Raw genomic sequence first — 24,910 nt, forward strand, 5'->3', positions numbered from 1 at the left:
TGGGCTTCCCCAGAAGCAGACCCTGAGGTGGCTCCAGGAAGCCAGGTAAGGGAAAGGGGCAGTGCACAGGGAAGGGAAGGGAGATGAAGTACAAGTGCTGCTTAACCCACCGGACCTCTGGGAGACTATGAAGGCCACCGCCTCAGTTATCCCAGTCAAGGGCATGGAAGCCAGGGCATTTATCCATCAGCCTCTCTATCCTGTCCTTGGTGAAGGGCAGCTTAGTTGTTGGGTGCTCCCCACTAGCTCTGTGTGTCCTTCTGTGGTGGAGTGACAGATGCTTGCTGGGGGCAGCCTCTGGTGTGTAAAGGTGAGCACTGAGGGGTCTAGGGAATCAAGAGCATCTGCAGGCTGGACATGGTGGCCCACACCACTTTGGGAGGCTGAGACAGGAGGATGGCTTGAGGCCAAGAGTTCAAGGCCGGCTTGGGCAACATAGTGAGACCCTGTCTCTACAAAAAAATTTTTAAATATTAGCTGGACATGGTGGTACACACCTCTAGTGCCAGTTACTTGGGAGGCCGATGTGAAAGGATTGCTTCAGTCCAGGAGTTCCAGGCTGCAGTGAGCTATAATTGCACCACTGCAGTCCAGCCTGGGTGACAGAGAGAGAACTGTCTCTTTAAAAAAAAAAAGCAAAAGCACCAGCTGCAGGGCCCAAGTCTGTTTTGTTCCCCACTGTATACACAATCCCTGACATAACATGCTGTCTGATGTGTATCAGGGGTTGATATTAATATTTGTTGATTCAGTGAATAATTCATCAGCAAACTCCATATAGGAAATGGTTAGAGAAGCTAGGGATAACAAAATGACATGGTCCTCAGGTCTTCACAACCTAGAGTGGAGAGACGGAGACACTATTCCACAAGAAAAAAGACAATGGATAAATCACACTAAAAGTGGAGAAGCGAAAGCCCCCAGGAAGAGGTGAAGGCACTTGAGGTAGGAAGAGGAGGATAGCCTCAGGGCTGGGAAAGCTTTAGGAGGAGATGAGACTTGGTGGGGCCTGAAGGGAGAGTGGGCTTAAAGGATGGGGTGGGGCTTGGGAGAACAGCATGGGCAAAAGGCTGGAGGCAGAAATGGCATCACAGGTGTGTTGGGAAACACTTGGGCAGGATACTCTGGTTGGAGAGTCTCTAGGTTCTCTAACCTGTCTGGTTCAGAGTTGACATGTGGGGACAGAAATTTGGCCTCAGAGGATGTCTAGAGTTAGGATTGGGAGCAGCCGCCAGCAGTGTGTGCCAGTAAGTGCATGTTGGAGAGGCTCCCTGCTGCTCTCGGATGCTGCTGGGAAGGCTGGAGTCCCCCCACACATCCACACGCCCCCACGAAAGTTTCTCTGTGTCTATTCTATGCAGTGCACAACCTGAACATCTGTACCTCGTGGCTCTGTCTGGCTGGTATAAGGAAGGGAGGAGAGAGGAATAAGAGGCACTTAGAAACTGATGAAAAATAGACACTTCCCCAGGCTGGAAGGATTGGGAGCCCCTCAGGTCTCCAGCCTCTGTACTCCAGAGCTGGGTAGAGGATGCTGTCACAGGCAAGCATCGGGTTCCCTGGAAGCTGAAATACTAAAATGGTGGTCGTCACTCTGCTGCTCAGCCCCACCCTGAGAGGACAGGAGGCTGAGAAGCAGCTTCCCTGGTGTCTCTCCTCTCTCTCTGTCTCTATTTCCATCTCGGCGGCCTCACTCTCATTTTCACCTCCTTTACTCTGCCCCACCTATCTTTCTCTCTCATCTCCCCTCTCAATGGCTGGGTCCTGAAGAGGTGGAGGTGGGAGGACTAGGTGAGGCTGTCCCAGACTGACATGCCGGGAGATGTAGGGGGGTAGCTGGGAGGCCATTTGAACTGGATGTTTGAACCAAAGGGGGTCCCAGTGGGCCTCCCCGAAGTGTGGGGTTTTCTTTTCTTTTCCTTTTAAAACATTTCACTTTCAAAGGAAGCCAGGCCCTGAGTGAAAGGAGCAGAATAAACTCAGGTGCACAATCAAAAGGCCTTTGAGCCTGGCTGAGAGCTCTGCGGTCCTCTCCTCTTCTGGGTCAGGGCTGGCAGGGGGATGGGGGACCTTTCAGTGCCTAATTGGCCGCTAATTGAATACTGGGGGTGGGAAATGGAATCCCCTCCCCTTACACCACAACCCCAAGCAAGTTGTTGGGGATTGGGTGAGCACAGATCTTTTCGACTCAGTGTAAAAGTGGATCTGTTACAGGTTTTCTTGCCTGCATCTTGGTGGTGGGGAGACAGGCTTCTGTTGCTTAATGAGCTCATGGCTCAAGCTGTCTGCAGCTGCAGAGCTCGCAGAGGATTTCAAGGCAAAGTTAACACTGTACTTAGTTCTAGCTGGCTACCTGTCATCACTCAGGCTCAAGAGAGAGAACAATCTTATTAAAATGAGCAAACAGGAGGTAGGCTCCTCAGCAGAGCTCTCTAGGGGTGAGGACGGGGGTGGAGTCTGGTCACTCACAAAGCCCAGGAGAGCCCCAGACAAGTTTTTGCCTCATGGTTTAAAGTGGACCAAGGAGAACTTGGAAATCACTACTGTGGGGGCCTGGCCTGGGCCTGAGCTTGGGTCTGGGCATTAAGGTATAGGAATTCAGAGCATGAGCTGTGGACGCCAATGGACCTGGGTCAAGTCCTGCTTCTGCAGGTGACCTTGGGCAAGTTACTAAAACTTTCTGTGCCTCAGTTTCTCCCATCTGTAGAATGCAAATGATAATAGCACTGACATGGTAGGGTAGTTGCAGTAATTGAATGTTTTTACACAGTGCAAGCACATGATAAATGCACAATAAATTGTAGCAATTATGATTATGAAGGACCAGGGCTGAGCAGGCTGTTTGCAGACCTCAGAGTCAAGAGTCCCATAGGTGACTCAGAGAGGTTGAGGAGGAGGATGTAAGTATAAAGTGTTAGAATTGCAGAACCTGAGCAATCAGCTAGTCCAGTTCTCCCTTTTTGGGGTGAAGAAGCAGAGGTTTAGAAAGGGAAAATGATTTTTTCAAGGTCACAGGATGAACCAGGGCTGAGCCTAGAACAGTTCTCTTAAGTCTAGGGCTGTTTCTTTCTTTTTTTTTTTTTTTTTTTTGAGATAGAGTCTAGCTCTGTCGCCCAGGCTGGAGTCATGCAGTGGTGCAGTCTCAATTCACTGCAATCTCTGCCTCCCGGGTTCAAGCGATTCCCCTGCCTCAGCCTTCTGAGTTGCTGGGATTACAGGTGCGCACCACCACGCCTGGCTAATTTTTGTATTTTTAGTGGAGACAGGGTTTCACCATATTGGCCAGGCTGGTCTCAAACTCCTGATGTCAAGTGATCTGCCTGCCTTGGCCTCCCAAAGTGCTGGGATTACAGTCGTGAGTCACCACGCCTGGCCCAGGGCTGTTTCTATCAGAGCATCTGAGCTGAACCACAGTCCTAGACATCCCCCTGTGCTTGTCTTTTCCCTGCCATGTGCCAGTGAGTTATGGAGGTTTTCCTTATTTGTCATGTTTTTCTTAGGTCTCATGAAAGCAAATTTTCTCTCCTTAGGGGTGGCTGAATGGAGGGTGGGGAGGAGAAGATGGCCTGGGATAAGCCAATGAAGCCTGAGAGTTGCCTTATCTGCCAAGCAACCCAACAGCACCAGGAGAAAGAGCAGCCGTGGTGGCCACAGACTGCTGTAACAGGCTCCCAAACCAGCACCCCACTTGGAGTCTCCTCCCTCACCCCACCTCTGCCCACCCCAGAATGGTCTTTCCAAATGACTACTCTGGTTAGGTCACTGCCCTGCCAAGAGCCTCTCCATGGCTTCTTTGTAAATCAAGGTTCAAGACCAGGTGCATGGCGGCCTGGCATTCAAAGCCCTCAGTGCTCAGGCCCAGCCTTCCCACTGCCCAGTCCCTCCATTCACCCCTTCATGCCCAGGTTCCTGGAAGCCCCTGCCTTCCTGTGCCTTAAACTTCACCAAAGCTACTCCTCCTGCTCCTGCACCCACAGTCCTGCTCCACTCCGTCCCATGCTAGACCTCCGACAAGGCAAGTCCATTTGATTTCCCTTATTATTCAGTTATCTTGGCCATGACTCAAATTTCTCATATGGAAAAGGGGGTAGGCTGAGGAACTTTTCCAGTGGTGATTTCCCTGATATTTCCACTTGCAAAAGGGTGACTCAATATCTTGGAGCTGAGGGAGAGAGCTAAAAAGTCAGAGAAACAACCCAAACACCTGTAAAACGGACATACCAATCCATGTCCCGCCCCACATTGAAAGCTGGAATGAAAATAAAGATAATAGCTGTAAAAGTGCTTAGGATCACCCCTGAGCTCTTAAGTCCTCCCCCTGGACCTTGTTTTCCCCATTTGTTACATGAGGGGATTGAAAAAGGAGGTCTCTAGGAACTCTTCTGTCTCTGACATAACTTTCTGGATGAAGGGTCTTAACAACCATATAGATGACCCCTGGGGAGAAAGAGAGGGAGGATAATTCAACCAGGGAGGGGCACAGAGAGGGGGGGGCTTCAAGTATTTTTGTAAAATTTTCTTTTCTTAAAAACAATCTGGGGCAAATATAGTGAATATTAATATTTGTTCAGTCTGAGTGGTGGGTGTTTTCATGTTATTTTCTCTATTTTCCTGTATGTCACAAATATTTAATAATTTAAAAAAGAATTTGGTGAACCTCTTCTCAACAGCCACCATTCCCTGACTTCCTGCACTTACGGAGATGCTGTCTCTAAGTGCAAACTGTGGATCAACAGAAAGGACTGAATTTGGGGGTGGTAAGAGCCCCACTGCAAAAGGAATTCAAGCAGAGGCCAGATAGGCACTCAATATTGTGGGAGTGAATTCTACAGTGGGTGAAGGTTGGACTCTGTGACCTGAGAGGACCTTTCCAATTCTCAAGCCTTATAACACCCAGGGCTAGCATATTGCTGCAGGCAATGGGACCTGGTGTGCTGTCCTTGGTGCTGAATTCCACACCAATGAAATTTTGAACACAGACCTTGGAAACTAGAATAATAATCTTGTTACTATAAGACACAAATTAAGCCAGGCATGGTGGCACATGCCTGTAGCCCCAGCTACTTGGGAGGCTGAAGCAGGTGGATCGCTTGAGCCCAGGAGTTCGAGGTTGCAGTGTGCCATGATCATGCCTGTGAATAGCCTCAGCTCTCCATCTGGGGCAACATAGCGAGACTCTATCTCTTAAAAAAAGAAAAAAAGACACAAATTAATGGTTTAATTTCCAGGACATCCTGGTGATCGAAATGACAGGAGGGGATTCTGACATTTGTTCTCCTGAAACTTCTTCTCCCACCTCCACTTTCTGCTAGTCGGTGCTTGTTCTTTCACAGCCTTAAACTGAAAAATACAGAACTGGGAGCCAGAAGCTCAGAATTGAGTTCAGGTTCAGTCACTGAAAGCCTTTGTGACCCAGAGCAAATCCCTTCACAACAGTGAGTCTCTGATTCTTTATCTGCCAAGTGGAGATCATTTTACCAGGTGATAGAATGCTTGAAAACATGCTTGTGAAAACACTTAAGTGCAATACTATAATTAGAAATTGGCAATACTGTTATGATTCGTGCTCCAGTAAGTATGCAGTGGAATGATCTCTCAAGGTGGGAAGCAAAAAAGGCAGGAGTGTGGAGGCTTGAGTTAAGCTGGAAGAATCCTTGAGAAAGTTTTAAGAAAAATGGTCCAGTTGGCTTCCCTGTGGGTAAACAAAAACCTTTTCAGATGGTGGCTGGTGACATTTGCAAGCATCACAGACTTTCAGAGTGGAGGTGGGCAGTGACATATCTTAAGTGGGAAGGATGATGTCACAGCATTCATACTCATTGAGCTGAGGGACAGTGTCATCGTGTCCAGGAAATGGGGTCCACCAGGGATGGTATAAAGTGTTAGCAGGCTGAGTGTCAGAACCCACACTCTAGCCCTGGCTCAGCCACTAACATGTACACGCAGTGAAGAGTAGCCGGGCTCAAGTGCAACTTACCCACTGACTAGCTGTGGAAAGTCATTTCACTTCTCCAACCCTCAGTTTTCTCTAGGGGGAAGTGAGTTTACTAAAATCGATCCACCGAAATGGCTGTAAGAGTAAAACGGAATCAGATGACAAAGGGTTTGTTAACCAGAGGTGCTATACGATGTTTGGTATTTAATCTTTCTAAGCCTCAGTATTCATCATCTGCAAAATGGAGACAATAAGACCTGACCTCATAGAGAGGTAAATGGGATAAAGATAAGATGAGTCACACATACACCCTATTTGTTGTTGCTGTGAGGGAAGAGGAGAGGCAGGCTGGGAGTGGGGAGAGATGGGAATCAGGAGCCCAGGGCTCTGGCTGCTGTTCTAACACAGGGTCTCTAGAATGAAGAATGGGACTCAGTCCCTGCCAGCTCTAATGTTTTATGCACCTAGGTACCAGGCTTCTCCCTGAGTTCCCTGAGCCCGCAGAGCTAAAGCAGTGCTGGCCTAGAGCCCTCTGAGGGGGATAAGGAGAAGCCAAACCATTCCATTTTCATTTAATCTCTGCTTGGCAGGGCCAAGCATCAAGGTCTGGAGAGTAAACAAACTTTCTCCTTCCCCCATTCTCCACGTGTGGCTGAGCTCTAAGGGCATGACTTATACATGGTGGGCCCAGGGATTCCAGACAGAGACTCTAGGGCTGTGAATTCCAAATCCTCCTGTTGTGTTGAGCTCCCCACTCTGGCCTGGCTCTCTCTCTGCTGCTGGCATCCTCGACAGGAAAATTAATTGCTGCTGTCATTCTGCTTTTTGTTCCAGTCTATATCCCAGGAATAAGAGATCCAAATGACATTAAATAACCTGTATATAAAAGCCCTTTCTAAAGAGCAGAGCAGTGAACATGGAGAGGTGGGCTTTACGGCTGGGAGACAGCCAAGGGCAGCTCCCTGCTGGCAGCCCCTCCAGTCTCCAAGAAAGGGAAGCGTGCACATGTGGACACATAATGGGAGGGAGACCTTCATGCTTTCCCTTGGAAGCAGAGGAAATTGAGCCCACTGATCCAATATTGCAAACAAACACAAGCCCCCTCCCTCTCCCTCACCCAGGGGCTTACCTCACCACATTCTTTCTATTAGCCTGGCTCAAATTCTTCCCCTCTTGGCTCAGTGGCTAACAGCAAGGCTAATTCAGGTTCGGATTCAGCGGCTGCACGCTGTTGACCTGCCTGGGGCTGAGGGTCCACCGTGCCAGCACTGAGTGTGCTAACTTAGGAAGACTCATAGGTCAGCACACGTGAGTCACCAGGCACTTTGGCTAGCCCTGGCTACCACCTTATGTTGACGGCAGCGTTTACACGCATCACTAGCAGCATGAGGCTTATGCAATGTTTAGCCTTAAGCAACAGCCAAGCCCATACTTGGGACAAACTCAGGAAAATAAAGTCACACATTTATACCACGTAGCATATTCCAGAGGCAAGTGAAATGGCTCCCCCTCAATCCAAATATTTTGATTCCCTGCTAGGTTCTCTTTGTCAGGGAAAAGTTGAATAATTTCCCTGTGTGCATGCTAGGGTAAACATCAAACAAAAGAAATGATGGCCCAGGCTGGGTGTGGTGGCTCACGCCTGTAATCCTAGTACCCTGGGAGGCTGAGGTGGGTGGATCACTTGAGACTAGGAGTTCAAGACCAGCCTAGGAAACATGGAAAAACCTTATCTTTACAAAAAATACGAAAATTAGCCAAGCATGGTGGTACATGCTGGTGGTCCCAGCTACTACTCCAGAAGCTGAGGAGAAAGGATGGCTTGAGTCTGGAGGCAGAAGCTGCAGTGAGCTGAGATTGTGCCACTGCACTCCAGCCTGGGCAACAGAGGTGGACCCTGTCTCAAGAAAAGAAAAGAAAAGAAAAGAAAAGAAGGCACAGAGGGCACATTCTCATTACCCCTTCACCCAGTCAGTGACTATTTACTGAGCATCTACTAAGTGCCTAGCACTTATTTAGGCACTGTGCTGCTAGGGGGCAGGGGTGGGCAAGGGTTGGGTATTGGAAAGAAGCATCAATATAAACACAGATCAAGCACAGTCCCTGGCTGCATGGAGCTGTGGCATGGTTGTCAGGGTTTCAGGCCCTCTCTGCAGCACCTCCTCCTGCCTCTTCCAAGGAGGATGTATGGGACAGTGAAGTGTCCACTATGCAGACCAAGAGCCCAGGGGAAACACAGGGTCATCAACTCAGAGGCTGTAGAGGTAACAGGAACCACACACTTCACTGTGGCCTGTGGTTTTCAATGATGTTTTTTAAAATCAGGGAACCCTGTCTTCTAGTGAAACCATAGAAAGAACCACAAATACAAGATATACAAAGGTAGAGATGTTGTAGTTGAAGCAGAGATAGGAGTCAGGAAGGGGTCCCTGAGTCCTACCCTCTTGGCCCTTCCTTCAACCCTTTTTCTAAGCACAAGGGGAAAACCATCAATTTTCCCAGTGTCACGTGAGCACTGTGCTAAGTACTAAGTCATTAACGATGAAACACACATGCATGCACGCGCGCACACACACACACACACACACACACACACACACAAAATTACAGCCTAGTCTAACTCCCTTCTTTTAAAGATGAGGATGCTTCTGCCCCTCAGGAGGGACAGTGACTTGCCCACCATAAAAGAGTTATAGGGCATGGTGGTTCATGCCTATAATCCCAGTACTTTGGGAGGCAAAAGTGGGAGGATTGCTTGAGCCCAAGAGTTCCAGACCAGCCTTGGCAATATAGCGAGGCCCTATCTCTACAAAAATTTTAAAAACTAGCCAGGCATGGTGGCATGTGCCTGTGGTCCTGGCTACTCAGGAGGCTGAGGTGGGAGGACTGTCTGAGCCCAGGAGTTCAAGATTGAAGTGAACCATGATTGTGCCCCTGCGCTCCAGCTTGGACAACAGAACAAGACTCTGTCTCTCAGAAAAAAAGAAAAAAAAAAAAGAGTTAAAGGGGCTGTAAACTAGTTGCCTGGAATACCAGGCCAGGGCTCCTTCTTCTATACCATTCTGCCTCTATCTTACAACATCTCCTCTTCTAGGACCCACGAAATAGCAAAACCTAAATTTCTGTCCAGCCTGCCTGCCAGGTGAGCTGGAGGCTGCTGAAAAGGACAGCAATGTAACCAGAAGTTCATAAAAGCTTTTCACTCTTACATTCTAGGAGGAAATCCCTGGTTCGTTGGAGTCTGTCTACTTATGGTCTTAATTACTTGCATGTACAAGATCTTGCAATCTGTGCCTGGGGACTCTTTGAATTGCAGATTAATATTCAACTAGCTGGAATGATCTTCAGAAGGAGGCTTGTGGTAATTAAGTTGGTTAGAGAACACGTTAACCTAAGTTTTTTTTTTTTTTTAATAGCACATGAGTGCTATAAATTACCAGTAGAGGAAAGACCAGTCCCTTAACAGTACTTCTTGGGAGTCATGGAGGTGGGGAGGGTGCAGGGGAATGCATGTCATTCTGGGAAGAGGAAGTGTCCTTGGGGATGCTTCCTAGTGGCTGGGAGGCTCTGTCAGGCTGACTCCCATCTATGACTCAAGACTTTATTTTCCCCAAGACCCAGTGACCCCTTCCTGGGAGGATAGGTGTCTTAGGGTGAATTGTAGGGGTGGGTATTTCAAAAGCAGAGGCTGGGGCCACTGAGCAGAATCTAGAAAGTGAAAATTCTGGGTCACATATGGTTTTCTTTTTTTTTTTTTTTTTTTTTTGAGACAGAGTCTCGCTCTGTTGCCCAGGCTGGAGTGCAGTGGCATGAGCTCGGTTCACTGCAAGCTCCGCCTCCTGGGTTCACGCCATTCTCCTGCCTCAGCCTCCCGAGTAGCTGGGACTACAGGCGCGTGCCACCGTGCCTGGCTAATTTTTTTTTAATTTTTAGTAGAGGCGGGGTTTCATCGTGTTAGCCAGGATGGTCTCGATCTCCTGACTTCGTGATCCACCCGCCTCGGCCTCCCAAAGTGCTGGGATTACAGGCATGAGCCACCGCGCCCGGCCCACATATGGTTTCTAAAGGAAAGGTAGGTAGGGGGAAGAAGCCTTGAATGACTTTGTCCAAAGCTGCAGGTATTTCAGAAAATAATTTTTAGTACCAGTGCAGAATAATCTTCATATTTTGGATGAGGTGCTCTTAGTGTGGTGTTGTATATGACAAACCAGCATAATCCAATAGAGAATGGGTGTCCAGTCTTTTGGCTTCCCAGGGCCACATTGGAAGAATTGTCTTGGGCCACACATAAAACACACTAATAACAGCTGATTAGCTAAAAAGAAAAAAAAGTGCAAGAAAACTCATAATTTCTTTTTTTTTTTTGAGACAGTCTCACTCTATTACCCAGGCTGGAATGCAGTAGCATGATCTTGGCTCACTGCAACCTCTGCCTCCTGGATTCAAGCAATTCTCATGCCTCAGCCTCCTGAGTAGCTGGGATTACAGATGTGCACCACCATGCCATGCTAATTTTTGTATTTTTAGTAAAGATGGGGTTTCACCATGCTGGCCAGGCTGGTCTCGAACTCCTGGCCTCAAGTGATCTACCCGCCTTGGCCTGCCAAAGTGCTGGGATTACAGGCATGACTCACCGCACCCAGCAAAATCTCATAATGTTTTAAGAAGGTATATGAATTTGTGTTGGGCCACATTCAAAGCCATCCTGGGCTGCATGCGGCCCATGGACTGCAGGTTGGACAGCTCTATTGAATAGAGTGCAGGGTTTGTCACAAGTGATTTGCTACTAATGTAGTACCAAGCTGGCGAATAATTTATTTCTCATACTAAATAACAGAGTGTCAATGTTGGACGTGCATGATAACTTCCCTCTCTATCACTTGCATGTCTAGATGTTTTCTTAAATGGGAAAGAAAACATGGGGTTCCACCACTAGGAGCCACTGAGATTACCTATAACCCACAGCCAACTTAACTGGGCCCCAGTCTATGTGGGCAGCATGTGGAATGAGGATTGAGAAAACCACTTTCAAGCATGGTCAGAAAGTCCACTCTTGACAAGTGGGAAGCCATTGGGTGTGGCAGTGGGGAGAGGGGCACAGGTGCTGGGAGGGAATTCCCCAGCTAGAGCACTGGGGACCATGGAGACTCTCTATGTGGCAGCCACACTCATTGGTACAATACTGGGTGTGTGTAAAGGGGGCCTGCCAGGAGCAGTCACAGGTGGTGACCGTCCCAGAGCTGGTATAGAAATGCCAGGTGGGGCAGGAGCTGCTCTGACCCTCCAAGGGCTTTAGTCTCAGCACTCAGTTGAGGACAGATGTTCTCAGGGATTGTTGTGCCCACATGTGGCCACCGTAAGATTTCAGAGGATCCTGAGGGAGCAGTGAGGAGGGAGGGGACTGAGAAGGAAGGTGGTATGGGAGTGGGAGGCAGGTCAAAAGAGTTCTGGCCAGGGAACCAGGAGGCCTGGCTCCCTTCCTGGGTAAGCCATTGCCCAGCTATGGGACTTAGACTGAATCACTTCTTCCCTTCAGACCTCAGTGTCTTCATCTATAAAAATGACACTGGGACAAGAAAAAGCGAGATGTGGAAAGCTGTGTGTGGCCACCCACTTGTGAACATCGAGAAGTCAGAGGCAGAACAACCTCGGACTTGAGAGCCCTCATCTTCCCACACCCCACCTCCAGCAAGCCTCCAGTGACCCCAGACAAGTCACTCGGGCAAGTCGCGTAACTCCTCTGAGTGTTCACTTCCCCATCTGAAGAGGATCCTAATAGCACCTGCTTCAGAGGGTTGTCATGAGGATCAGAAAAAACGATGCATGTAGCGCCCACAGTGCAAGCAGTGAGAATGGACCCCCAGGGAATTTAGCTATTATTACTATTATCATCATTATTATTATTAAACAACTTAAATGGCCAACAATGGGGAACTGGTTAGGCAGATTATGGTATATCCAGAGAATACTATGCAGCCATTCAAAAAGATAATTTTGTGCAAATAAAGGAACAGTTATGCCATGATGTTGAGAGAAAAAAGAACACAATAGAACACAAATTATGTATATATTATGGTAAGATGATGTATGCATGTGCATAAAGAAAGCAAAATAGGGCTGGGTGAGGTGGCTGTAACCCCAATGCTGTGGGAGGCCAAGGTGGATCACTTGAGCCCAGAAGTTTGAAACCAGCCTGGGCAACATAGTGAGACCCCATCTCTTAAAAAAAAAAAATTAGCCAGGCGTGGTGGCACGTACCTGTAGTCCCAGCTACTTGGGAGGCTAAGGAGGATTGCTTGAACCCAGGAATTTGAGACCAACCTGGGCAACATCGTGAAACCTGATCTCTACCAAAAACATTATAAATACAAAAAGAAGAAAGCAAAATAATGAGCAGAAATATATTTTCTCCTAAAATCCTTACTGTTTTTCATTAAAAAAATGTAAGTATTGGGTGAAATGCTTCTTGGGGGCCTCCAGCTCGGGCATTTGGAGGCCCAGGGCTCTCCGCTCCCTAGTTAGTGGCAGGTGCTGGAGCTAGGCTCTTGTGGTGTGGGGGAGTCTGGGACTCATGTGGGATGACAGACCCCAAAGCTAGAGCCAATGGGATGTCTTCAAGCGCCTGCCCATGCAATGTCAAAGCAGCCCAACTGACTCCTCCTTTGCTTAATTTGTGTCAATCGATTTCCTATTTTTAATTAATAATTCTAATTATGATGCAGCAAATTTACCCAACGGCCACGACTGAATTAATCAGGGTCTATTGATTGGGCCTGTAGAGTTATCCCACAGTTTCTGACATTATCGATTTCCTGTTGGGAACAAATAAGAAAACACAAGGAGGGCAGATGCAGCTGTCATCTCTGTGGTGCCCACAAGCCCTAAACTGGGCCCTGAAGCACCTGCCCTCTGCTCCCTGCCTGCCAAAAGCCACAGCCATCAAGGCCACCAGGCAGCAGCGCTTCCCCTAGGAGCCCTGGGGAGGCCATCCCAGACTTTGCCAGCTTTCTCTGGGAAGCAGGGCCAGTGATGATGATGGGCCAGCCCCCGCACAGGGGTTCGCAGTAAGGGCCAGCCAGCTGGACCGGGCTTAGTTTGGAACTCTGCTGCTGTATCAGTGGGTGGAGATTAACTTCCATCTCATTGTCCTTTTTGTAGTAAGAACCTTGGAGATTCTCCTCTTTCACCTTGTCATTTTACAGATAAGGCAAGCAAGGCCCACAGAGGAGTGGGTCTTGACCAAGATAGCTCAAGAGTCATTGCCCAGGTGGGGCTGGAACTCAAGTCTTTGTCCTCCATGCCCTTTTCCATCCACATGGAAGCTGAGCTGGAGGAGACTAGAGGGCAGCGGCAGAGTTCATCTTGTTCTCTGGCCTCCATCGTCAGTCAGGGAAGCATGGCAGTACCCAAGTGGCCTTAGTGAGCCAGCCCTGTCTGCTCTTAGCCTCACCCTCCCACTCAGGCTCTGTGCTTGCTTTGCCATTATCCTCTGTCTGGGCCTTGAGAATTCAGGCCTCCCACCCCCACCCCAGGTCTCCAGGCCCCACAACTGCTCTTGATATCAACATGGCAACTTAGGTTGCACACCTGCAATCCTGAGTCCTTGGGGATACAGAAGGAGCCCCCATTTCCTGAGTGACTTCTCTGTGCTGGGCGCCTGACATGCACATTCTAATCTAATCTCCACATCTCACTGAGGAACAGATGTAGGAGGAATCTGAGGCTCAGAGAGATCAATTAACTTGCCATATCCCCACAGTGAATTGAGGCCAAAGATCTGAAGCTGGGCTGTCTTACTCCAACGCCCATCATGATTCTTTTGAAGGAGAAAGAAAAGAAGGACACCCAAGGGCCGTATAATAGTGGGGACTGTATAGGAAGCATATAGTCTCATGACAGTGCAGAGGGGACACCACATCAGTAAAGAGAAGAGTGAGACTTTGCACCTGGCAAAGGTGGGAAAGTACAGGGAATGAATAAGAGTAGTTCCATGTGGATACAGGCTGACTTAGGCAAGTGAAGGCAAAGAGAGACTGAGGCTGGAGGAGCAGTTAGGGGCCAGATCATAGAGGTCTTATCAATTTCAACAGGAGAATCTGAACTTCCTTTCTGGGGCCAGGAAAGTGACTGCAGGCTTTGGGCAGAGGAGGGCCATGGTTGGGGTGGTGGTTCTGGGACTGTGATCTGATTACAATGGGTTTGAGTGAGGAGAGGCCAGAGGAAACACAGAGACCGTTAGAAGTTAGGCGATGGTCCAGGCACAAGCCAAGGAGACCTGGAACAAAGGCAGTAGTGATGGGGATCGTGAAGAGAGAAACATAAAAAGTTGAGTAGGGTTGATAGCACCTGCAAGAGAGTGACTGTGGGGACTCCTAGACTTTGCCATGTCTGTCACTGGATTAGGGCCCACACTAATCCAGTATGATCTAATTTTAACTTGATTACATCTGCAAATACCGTATTTCCAAATAAGGTCACATTCACAGGCTCCAGATGGACATTCATTTTCAGAGACACTATTCGATCCAGTATACAGGAGAATAATATATCTGCCCCTTAGGGTGGCTCCTTCCTAGGGCTAAACAAGATTTGGTTATGTCAAACAATGACCTGGCTTCCATTGTTCCTCTTCCAGGCACTGAGTTTGCTCCAGAATTTCCAGCCAGAAAGCCTCAGAAAGACCACTTGTAAAAACAAATCTGGGAGGGAGAGTGATAGGCATGAAAAACCGCTTTGAGATTCCCAGGGCACCCCAGGAGGAGAGTGCTCATCATTCAACAAAGCTCGTGGGGAGGCAACTCCAGGGACAAAGAGCACCCTACTCCCACCCCACCCCACCATTCCCCAACATGGAGATGCCACTTTCTGTGAGAGGCAAGAAAATTAAACAGCTGAGAACTCTCCGCTTTCATCATCATGGGCTTCCTGTTACCATCACTGCACCTGTAGCAACTTATAGCCAGTGACAAGGGATGAATTATGAGGTCAGACAGCCCTCCCCAGAGAAAATAACCACATAGAGATGTACGCTTCACAGTTGCACTTCCCTTGGAAGCTTCCTGTTGCCAGCTGTAACCTAGTCAGGGATGTGCTTGTACGCACTCAACAACCAGCTCTAGAGGAAAAAAAAAAGTCCTGATCTGTAGCATTTGCCAATTTCCATGGTGTAAATCGTCCCACCATGATTGCTTTCAAGCTTATCAACATGACGTAACAAAACATGAAGTTGCAAAGAGATGTGCACACTTGACTCTCATGAGCTAGTGCAAGACAGCACCACAACAGCACTGCACACAGTTATCTGTGGACCAGGGAGCCACGCGGAGGGGTCTACATACCCAAGTCCCCTCTCCCCTCACCAGCCATTGCTCTTTTGGATTAGTCACCTCTGCAGTGGTCATCAGGCAACTGGAATGAGCTTAAGAGGTTTCAGAGCCCACTGTAGGAGGGTGAGGGTCATCTGGGCAGCTCTGATGATGCAAAAGTTGCTCTCGGCTAGATCTGAATCCAGATTCTGCCACTTACTAACTGCATAACCCAGATACACCATCTAACCTCTTGTTGAATGTTAATCATTCATTTAATCGTTCATTCAACAGTTTTTGACCATTCACTGTGATAGGGTTATGGGGAAATAAAGATGAAAGATAAAACAGTCCCTGGGTCAAGAAACTCATAATCTGGTGAAGAAAGTCATAAAAGTTATAGTATCATGGGGGTAGGTGTAGTTTCCTCATCATGAAAAAGGGGGTAAGGAGTCTACTCCCAGAAAACTGAATGAGAACACACATAGCAAGCTCCCAACACAGTATCTAGAACAGAGTAGGGGCTCAGCAAATGTTCCTGGGAATCTAGAAAAGCAGACCTGTGGTGAGTAATTAGATTAATTTATTCATCCAATAGACAGCATACACCTGCCCTGGGAAGGAGTGCTGGGAACTGCAAGGTGGCCACCGGGCCACAGCCTGAGAGGACGATGAGAAGATTCCACCTTTCCCAGCCCTGAATCTCTGCTCATCCACTGATGATCTTCTTTTCCCTGTGCTACTGTGTGGGTGGGGTTGGGTGGGGTTCAGTGGGGTGGTGGGAGTTGGTGGCGGGGCTCTGGTAGATTCATCAGAGCCCACCTACTTGGGGTGGGTGGGTAGGCATTGGGATGGATGTCTTGGTGAGAGGAGAGAGACCCTTCCACATTCCTAGGTATCAAATCATAGAATGGGAGAGGGCAAAGAATTAGCTATTTATAGAATTATCTTTTCCTTCTATTTAACTAATTTTAAAAAAACCCACTCAGCTTCAGTAATCATCACTATATGGCCAATCTTGTTTCAACTATATCATGCTCCTGCTTCCCTCCTCCATCCTGTGGTTTATTTTCTTTCAATGATCAATTAGGATCATTTATAGAAGAGGATCAGTTATTTGCCACCAGGTTTGCAAAATAACCCTCCTCTTGAGTACTTTTCCTGCAATATTTGCACACTGCCATCAGAGAGCAGCAGCCTGCCTCATTTACATGGTTCAACAAATTTTATGTGAGATCAGAATCACAACCCCGAGTTTTCTAACGACCGCAAAACAATTTGTCATTCTATTCTAAAAGAAAAACAAAGACTCTGCTTTCCATCCATTCAGTTTTTTCTTTTTTTTGGAAGCAAGGAGTTAAAATTTAAACACAGTGTCTCCTCTTAGCAACACCCTTGACAACCTGCGACACCGACAAATTGTCTTTAATCCAAACTGCCTTCTTTTACAAAGCTTCCAGCTACGAATCCAAGCTGACAGCTGAATATCACCTTCAAAACGACAAGTTTAAGTGAGTTATTATTTGTAAAGGCCTTAGAAGAGTGTCTAGCACATAGTAAGTGCTATACAAGTATTTGAGGTTTACTTTTATTCACTTAATTTATTATAAATACAAATTCATTCAAATGCCGTGGGAATTAGCAATGAATGAATCTTCTTTATGCTGGTGTACTTGTCTGCTCCCTGTGAATGGGGAAAGGGATGCCTATAGAGACAGGAAGTTTTCCCAAAGGTGGCCTAACTTGGGCAGGGACTGATTTCCCTTCTCCTCTGATACCTCCATGAGGGGAGATTCCGAAGCTCTCTCTGGTTCACCCATGGTCATCTGACTCAGAGCAGAGCCAAAGCTCCTAATTCCAGGGATGTTGGACAGGGGTTATTTTTTGTTCCTGTCCTTCCCAAGTTAAGTCATGAAGAGCTGCTGGAGAAGCACAGCCCGGGTGAATGCGATCGATTAAATTATCATAAGCAGTAGGGGACGGAGGAGGGGGAAGCCACACAGGCCAGGCCCGTGATTACTATAATGGAGCTGTCATCTGCAGACAGACAGCAGCCTATCAGGCCTGGCAGAGATGGTCAGGATGACAGGCAGCCTGGGAGCCACCTCAGGGAACTGCTGGTGCCCCTGGGTCCTCAGGATACTGCTAATGATGGTGACAATAGGGACTGCTGTTAACTGAGCACCTTCTGTGGGCCAAGCACATTTCATCCTTTAGCATCTAAACGGATACGACTGTGCCCACTTTTCAGAAGGAAAAACTGACTGAGCGCCAGATGACTTACTCAAGCTTATACAGCTTGTGAAGTGAAGAACCTGGATGGGGCCAGGTCTGTCTAGCCACCATGTTCCCTCCCATAGCTGGTTTTTCTTACCATCAGCACCCGGAATCCTCTGGCCCTGCTGGTCTGACCCATCCCTTCCTCCCCTCCGAGGATGCCTCCCCCAGGAGGTCCTTGCTTGCTCCCTGGTGTCTGAGGGTCACACCCTTCTCCTCAGTACCCACAGGCTCGGCTCCACTTGCTAGAGGGGTCTGAGGAGCCGAAGCCCAGAGGCTATTTGCTGATGTCTTTGCTCCAGGCACAGAATGACCATTGGTCTTGGGTCCAGAGAGAGGTTTCCCAAAGGGAGCACTGTGGCCTAAGAGTGAGTGAGCAGGAGTGCTGGGAGAACCTGATTTGTCAGGCGGCCTGTAGAGCAAAGAAGGACTGGGGTGCTGATCTAGGGGCTGCCAGGAAGACAGAGAGATGAGAGGCAGGCCCTCAAGGACAAGAGAGGGTTTCAGGGAAGGAGCCGCTTGCAGGGCAGGCAAAGAGCCTGATTGTCACACTTCAGGGAAGGAGCCGGGTGGGCTTGAAGCCAGAAACAGTCAAGTGGTGAATGTGAGAGGAAGCGGGGAGGAAGGGCACTGGGGCACCAACATGTGTGTGATGGGGCAGTGCCCACCCCGGCACGGTCCCTCCAGCTTCAGGAAAAGGAAGGGCAGTCCACAGGATGAGGCTGGCTGGGCCACAGAACCAGGGAGTCTCCCTTGGGTGCCTGACTGTCTGAGGGTCCATGGAGCCCTCAGCACAGTTCAGAGTCTGCCCCTCCCATCTCATTCCAGTCACTAAGCAGGGCATGGACCAGCCAGCCAGTGGCCCTGCCCATTTGGGAGAGTCCTTCCGCCTTGCCCAGCTGTGCTCTTCAGGAGAAGTGACACCTGTGGCTGGGCTCCTTCCTCTAGGCTCTCCCCTCCGACTCCTCCCTGTGAAATAAGAGAGTGGGGCTACAGGCAGCACAGGGTGGCCTGGACTCAGCCCCGCTGTGGTTTCTGTGCAGTGCATGAAGAGTAGGGTGAACCCCAGATGCCCACTCTAGGGCAGGGAGCGGGGACAGAAGACCCTGGCTGTATCTGCTGAGTCAGCCAGCAGCCCATGACCGTGAATGACTGTGTGGGAGAGGGTGTGCGTGTGCAGCTGGTGAGCGCATGTGTGTGTGTGAGCGGGTGCCTGCCTATGTGTGGGTGAGGGTGTCCGCGTGTGCAAGTGTGCGCCTGTGCATGAGACTCTGTGTGTGAGTGTGTGTGGGGTTGTGGAATGGTGCTGAGTGTGAGGTTAGGAAGAAAAAGAGACCTTCACAGACACAGCCAAAGAGATACTGAGACCAAAAGAAACATTTGGAGAGAGACTGACCCTGGAGAGAGGCCAGAGGCCGGGAAGCCAGAATGAGATGTGTAGAGAGGGAGAGAAGAGAAAGAAACCAAGAACGCTAAGGTGAGGAGGAGAAACGCAGAAAGAAGAGAGATTTGGCAGAGAGGGCAGAGTCATCTGCCCTGCCCCCCAGATGGGGACCTCTTAGATGGCTTCGGAAGGTCCATCTGACAGTGAGGCCCATGACCACGACTCCAGGCCTGTGGGACTCTCCCTGGCTCCACACGTCAGGCTTGGTCCCTCATAAGTGGCAAGGGGCAGGGAGGCCAAGAAAGAGGGGAGGGTGCAGCGAGTGTGGATGATTTTGGTGACAGGGCCTGTGCATGGGAACCAGGAGCTTGACCTCCTGACCCTTCCCTTCTGGGCCCTCAGTCCTCCCAGAGGCCGCAGACAGCACTCCCCTTGCCAAGCACCAATCCTGACATGGCATCCTTCTTCTGCTGAACGAAGTCTAATTTACTTGGGGGAAAAAACCTTCTGTGGCCCCCAAATCAAATCACTCAGGGAGGGAATGGGGTTGAAAGCAACCACGGGAAATAAATGTATTCAGCAAGTGTATTTTTATTCCAATAAAACTTGATTCAATAACCCCCATGAATATTTCATTTGCAAGAGGCTGGCCCCTCCTGCGGCTGCCTTGGTCTTAGGCCAATTTTGCCCTCCCTCCCCTGGGGGCAGCACAGGCCTCTACTCCAGGAACCCAGCAGCTCTGAGGGAGGCTAGGGAACCGCAGGCCCCTTCCAGCCCCGCAGCCAGCAGCAGACCGGCTCCTCCAGGGGGCCTGGCGCTGTTTCCGGAATGCTGCTGAGAGCTTCGGATGGAGAATTGGGTTGGAATACTGCTTGCTGGGTGACCTCGGGTATGCGACCTCACTCGCTGAGCCTCTGTTTCTTCTCCTCATCTTACGACATTCTTATGAGGATCAAAAAAGACACAATATGAAAAACCTCACATGCATCACTTATACCATCCTTCCCACGGACTTAGAGCCAGGGTGTGGGTTACCTAGGAGCTTTTATCCCTCCAGCAAGCCTACCAGCTTCTGGCTCTGGGCTTGTAAGCTATTTCCACGGCTACCCATTTCCTTCAATCCTTTACCTGCCCATTCCAAGACAGCCCATGGCCACTCCGGTAAGCACACGGAGGTGGGGTTGTGATGGAGCTAAACCGGGGAGGGGATAACGGGCAGCTGTTGTTTTGTCAGCATAAAGCCACCGCCCCTCCCCAGCTCGGGTCCTGTAGGTGGTCCTGTAGGAGGCTGATTCTACCCTTGTACAGCACAGGGCCCAGGCCCCTAGGATTAGATCATTCAATTTCCTGGTCGCAGCGATTGGTTCTGGAATGCGCATGTGACCCAATCTGGCCAATGGGATTCAATCCTGGGACTCTAACAGGAACAATTGGGTAAGTAGGTGTTCTCTTCCATTTGGGCTGTTAGGCTGGGAGACTGTGGTCCTGGAGCTGTTGGTGTCTATCTCTGCCATTACTTGGGAAGAGAAGACTTCAGAACAAAGCCAACACAAAGGAAAACCGAGGCAAGGTGCAGACAGATTGCTGACAACATCATCTGAGCCCCTGGTGTGGCTGGGCCTGAAGCAACATCCACCTCTGTTCTTTCCAGTTACAAGAGGCAACAAATCCCCATTTCTGCCTAAACCTTAGGTTGGATTTCTGTCTTTTGCAATAAAAAGTATTGTTTAATGGTATCTGAAGCCTGTCTTTCCAATTCACTAATGAAAGCTTTCTTCCTTCCCAGGGAAATGTCTGGGGGAAAGACTGGCATTAGGTTGAAAGAAATGGTGAGACTTCCTGCTGGCTGGTCCCAATTCCCTCACTCCTGGAGATATCTTTAAGAATTACAGTGCCGGCCGGGCGCGGTGGCTCACGCCTGTAATCCCAGCACTTTGGGAGGCCGAGGTAGGCGGATCACGAGGTCAGGAGAGCGAGACCATCCTGGCTAACACAGTGAAACCCCGTCTCTGCTAAAAATACAAAAAATTAGCCAGGTGAGGTGGTAGGCGCCTGTAGTCCCAGCTACTGAGGAGGCTGAGGCAGGAGAATGGCGTGAACCCAGGAGGCGGAGCTTGCAGTGAGCCGAGATCGCGCCACTGCACTCCAGCCTGGGCGACAGAGCGAAACTCCATCTCAAACAAACAAACAAAAAAAAGAATTCCAGTGGCATCAGAAGTAGTGATGTTGGGTCTCCACACCGTCCAGGAGGACACTGGTCCTGAGAAATTCCCAACCTCTCTTGGGGAGGTGATGCAGGGGCCTGCAGGGACAACGCTTGGGGAGCCCACCCCTACCTTGTCTGGTGCTCCTGCTCCTTGATATTGTCATAAGTCAATCAATCAATCAACAAAAGGTAGAGGAAGGTTGGGCTCAGGGTCAGGAAGCCATGGGCAGGCCAGATGTTCCTCTCAGCCTCCATTTGCCTGTCAGCAAGATGAGAGGGTTGGACAATGTGAATTCAAACCCAGCCCTAGTATCTTTTATATGTATGAGTTTTTATTCTGTTTTAGACACTTGGAATAAAAAGAAATCTCTTAACCCTACAATCTCTTTGGGAATAGAAGCCATACATATACAAACAAAATAAAACAAACGAAAAAAATCAATAATGCTGTCCTGAAGGTGAAGTCTGAAATAGAGGAGAATTGGCCAGGGTGGTCTGCAAGCTCCTTCCTGGCTCTGAAAATCTGTGAGAAGGAAAAACGCTGTGTCCCAGGGAGACGGAAATTCAGCAGCCAGTTCCCGGGGCTCAAGCCCAAATGCTTTTCTGCAGGAGGCTCTGGGACTGGCAGAGTTTCCCAGATACCCCTGCCCTTCCACGCTGGTTTGGCAAAGTGTGGAACTAAGACCCAGGTGGGCTGGTGTGAGTTGGACATCTCAGGACGGGGAGGGGAGCCGAAAGAGCAGGGGGAACACTGGCACTTGTGGGGATTTCCTCCTGCTCTCTGTTCACTATTCCATTTGCAAGAGTTTGCAAATTTCAAAGTGGTTTCTGGCAAGAGAGCAAAATGTCTCTCCAGAGTCTGAGGATGACTTGCGGCTGGAGCTGGGGTACAGGGCAGTCCAGGGAAGGGCTGGCACAGGGAGGAACAAGCCATGTGACGCCTCTTGGGTCAGCCGGGATTAAGGGCATGGGGGTGATGAGGAGGCTCTGTCTAGCCAGGCAGGTGGTGGGTTTGGAGGCTCCACAAGGTCCAGGAATAAGGATATAAAGACCCATGCAGCGAGAACAGAGGGCCACCCTGGCCCTGGGTCACGGATGGCTGAGCTCGGGGCTCCTTCCTGCAGACAGAGCCTGCATGTGGTGGTAGCCAGGACAGGTGTGGGCCCTCAGGTCTGCTGGCGATTCCATCAGATGTACTCTCTCAGCTCCATGTAAGGTAATGCAATACATTTCCTGCAAACAAGTGCCCAGTGTGGCCTCTGGGCCTACCTGCAGTGCTGATGGTCATGCCCAATGGTCTCAGGCAGCTGTGCTTTGACCACACTGTTAGGTGTCAGACGTTTTTAAGAATCTGATGAAAATGTGGACTGTTTCTACCAAAATGTGCATGCATGCAGGCACACACACATATGACTTTGTACATAATTTCAAGGAGTTCATGGTCATACTGTGGCCCAGTGCCTGCACTCCAGGTTAAGCATTTCTGTTTTGGCCCAGCACAGTGGCTTACACCTATAATCCCAGTACTTTGGGATGCTGAGGCAGATGAGTCACTTGAGGCCAGTAGTTTGGGACCAGCCTGGGAAGTATAGTGAGATCCTATCTCCACAAAAAATTTTTTAAAAAATTAGCTGAGGCGTGGTGGCGCATGCCTGTACTTCTAGCTACTCAGGAGGCTGAGGTGGGAGCATCACTTGAGCCTGGGTTTGGGGGTGGAGGGTGGGGGTCAAGCTTGTAGTGAATTGTGTTTGCACCACTGCACTCTAGCCTGGGCAACAGAGCAAGACTCTGTCTCAAAAAAAAAAAAATTGGTTCGGGGCAGTGGCTCATGACTGTAATCCTAGCACTTTGGGAGGCTGACGGGGGGGTGGATTGCTTGAGGTCAGGAGTTTGAGACCAGCCTGACCAACATGGTAAAACCCCATCTCTACTAAAAATACAAAAATTAGCCGGGTATGGTGGTGGGTACCTGTAATCCCACAGGCTGAGGGAGAATTGCTTGAACCTGGAAGGCAGAGATTGCAGTGAGCCGAGATTATCCCACTGCATTCCAGCCTGGGCAACAAAGTGAGACTCCGTCTCAAAAAAAAAAAAACAAAAAAAAACTTGTTTGAAGCTCTAGGTCCCTTGGGCTCAGAGAAAAGCCCAGATGGAGATTCCACTCTTTCACCGTCCTCTGGAGAGAGGCCAGTAGCAGCTGCTTCTTGCTCTGAATTCCAGGGTGCAGCAAACTGCCCATCAGCTCAGGGCCTGGGGCTGGAGCCTGCCTGGAAGAAGCACAGCTATATCCATGACAGCCTCTAAACATGGCCCTGCAGGGTAACCCAGTCTGCAGGAGGCCCAGCTGGGGCTAGAGACTGTAACCATGTGCCCAGGCCACATGCAGACCCAGTGAAAAGGCAGATGAATGGGTGGTCAGGTGTGAGGACGTCAGCCAAGGCTCCCTGCCAGGGAACACAAGGCATCTGTGTGGCTTTATAAGACACTTTATGAATCCCTCTTAGCTGGCCTTTTTGAATGGAGACTCTTCTCAAAGACTCACAGCCCCAGTTGCAAAAAGGCTCTTCTGTCTCTGCTCATTGCAGAGTCTGCACAGACAAGTGGGGTCGGCGTGCCCATGAGTGTGTGCAGAAGAAAAGCCACTGAATCAATGGGCTGGATTACAGACCCTGCTGCCCTGGGCAGATAATTGCAGTGAAGCACCAGTTGCTCAGACCAAATGTCCTTACCCTGCACTGTCAGAGAGTGCCAATCACAGGGGATTAAAACCAGCTGGGGCACAGCCCTGCCGAGAAAGACTTGAGGCTAGACTGGCAGCCAAGGGTGGGGTTGGGGATGGTGAGGGTCGGTCTGGAGGCTGCAGGGGGAGGGGTGCATACAGGGTTGCCAGTGGTGGGCTGAGGATGGGGACACCTAGGGCTGGGACCAGGGCAGGAGAAGTTGGGACAGAGGGGATGGAGGTCACCAGCAGAAACCAGGTGGGTGGGCTGAGCAGTGGGAAAGAACTGCAGGCTCAGGGTGGGGCTGGTTCGTTCCTGGGGAACCCAGAGCAGAGTGAGGAACCAGACTCTGGATCTTGCTGACCCAGCAGTCTCTGTACTCCTGGTACCCAAACCAAAAGCTGGAAGAATTTTAAAAGCCACAAAGGCCTCATTTAGAGTTCAGGTACTTTGGGGAACATGGCTGCCCAGAACAAGTCCCTCCATGGGGGCAGCCCCACCAGCTCCAGAATTCTGAACCTGCAGTCAGCCCTGGGGCGCCTGGGGCTGCGCCCACACATTCTCTCAGCTGACCTTCACACAAGCCTGGGAGGTGCGGATGTTACCTTTGGGATCTCACAGTGGAGGACACTGAGGCTTGGAAAGAAATGACTTTCCCAAAGTCACACAGCTGGCCAGAGGCACTTCCATGAGCCTCCTCATCTGGGAAACAGGTGTGCTAATATCTGCCTCAAAGAAGTAGTAATAACACATTGACTGTGTGTCAGGCACTGTGTTAGGCCCTTTACATGCATTATGTTGTGGCATCATTTCCAAAATGCTGTCAGTCTGGTGGTGTTGCCCCATTTTGCAGGTGTGAAAACTGGCTCAGAGAGGCGAAGTAACTCACCCAAGGTCACTATATAAGTGACCAAGCCAGGACTGAACCCCTGGTAGCTCTGGCTTCAGAGCTTGTGAAAATCAAAGGAGAAGGGGCTCTGTAAAGGGCTTTGTGGGTGGTAATTTTCAGGGATGGGGCCGGGATGGGGGCACTGTGGGGGCAGGGAGAGGAAGAAGCAGGATCTCAGCCCCTCCCAGCTCAGC

The 24,910-nt window shown here is 49.7% G+C and overlaps 1 protein-coding gene and 1 long non-coding RNA gene across 7 annotated transcripts in view; both read right to left on the reverse strand.

The window, feature by feature from the left end:
• MEGF11 (multiple EGF like domains 11) overlaps window positions 1-24,910 on the reverse strand; it is a 389,675-nt gene that overhangs the window by 104,711 nt on the left and 260,054 nt on the right. The window lies entirely within an intron of this gene.
• On the reverse strand, window positions 19,475-20,350 carry LOC129526865 (uncharacterized). The gene is made up of 2 exons (XR_008671659.2): window positions 20,030-20,350; window positions 19,475-19,843 (listed from the first exon to the last, which is right to left on the reverse strand). It is a non-coding gene; the product is annotated as an uncharacterized lncRNA (long non-coding RNA).

Source organism: Gorilla gorilla, chromosome 16 (assembly GCF_029281585.2).
Source record: "Gorilla gorilla gorilla isolate KB3781 chromosome 16, NHGRI_mGorGor1-v2.1_pri, whole genome shotgun sequence".
Lineage (NCBI taxonomy): Eukaryota > Metazoa > Chordata > Mammalia > Primates > Hominidae > Gorilla > Gorilla gorilla.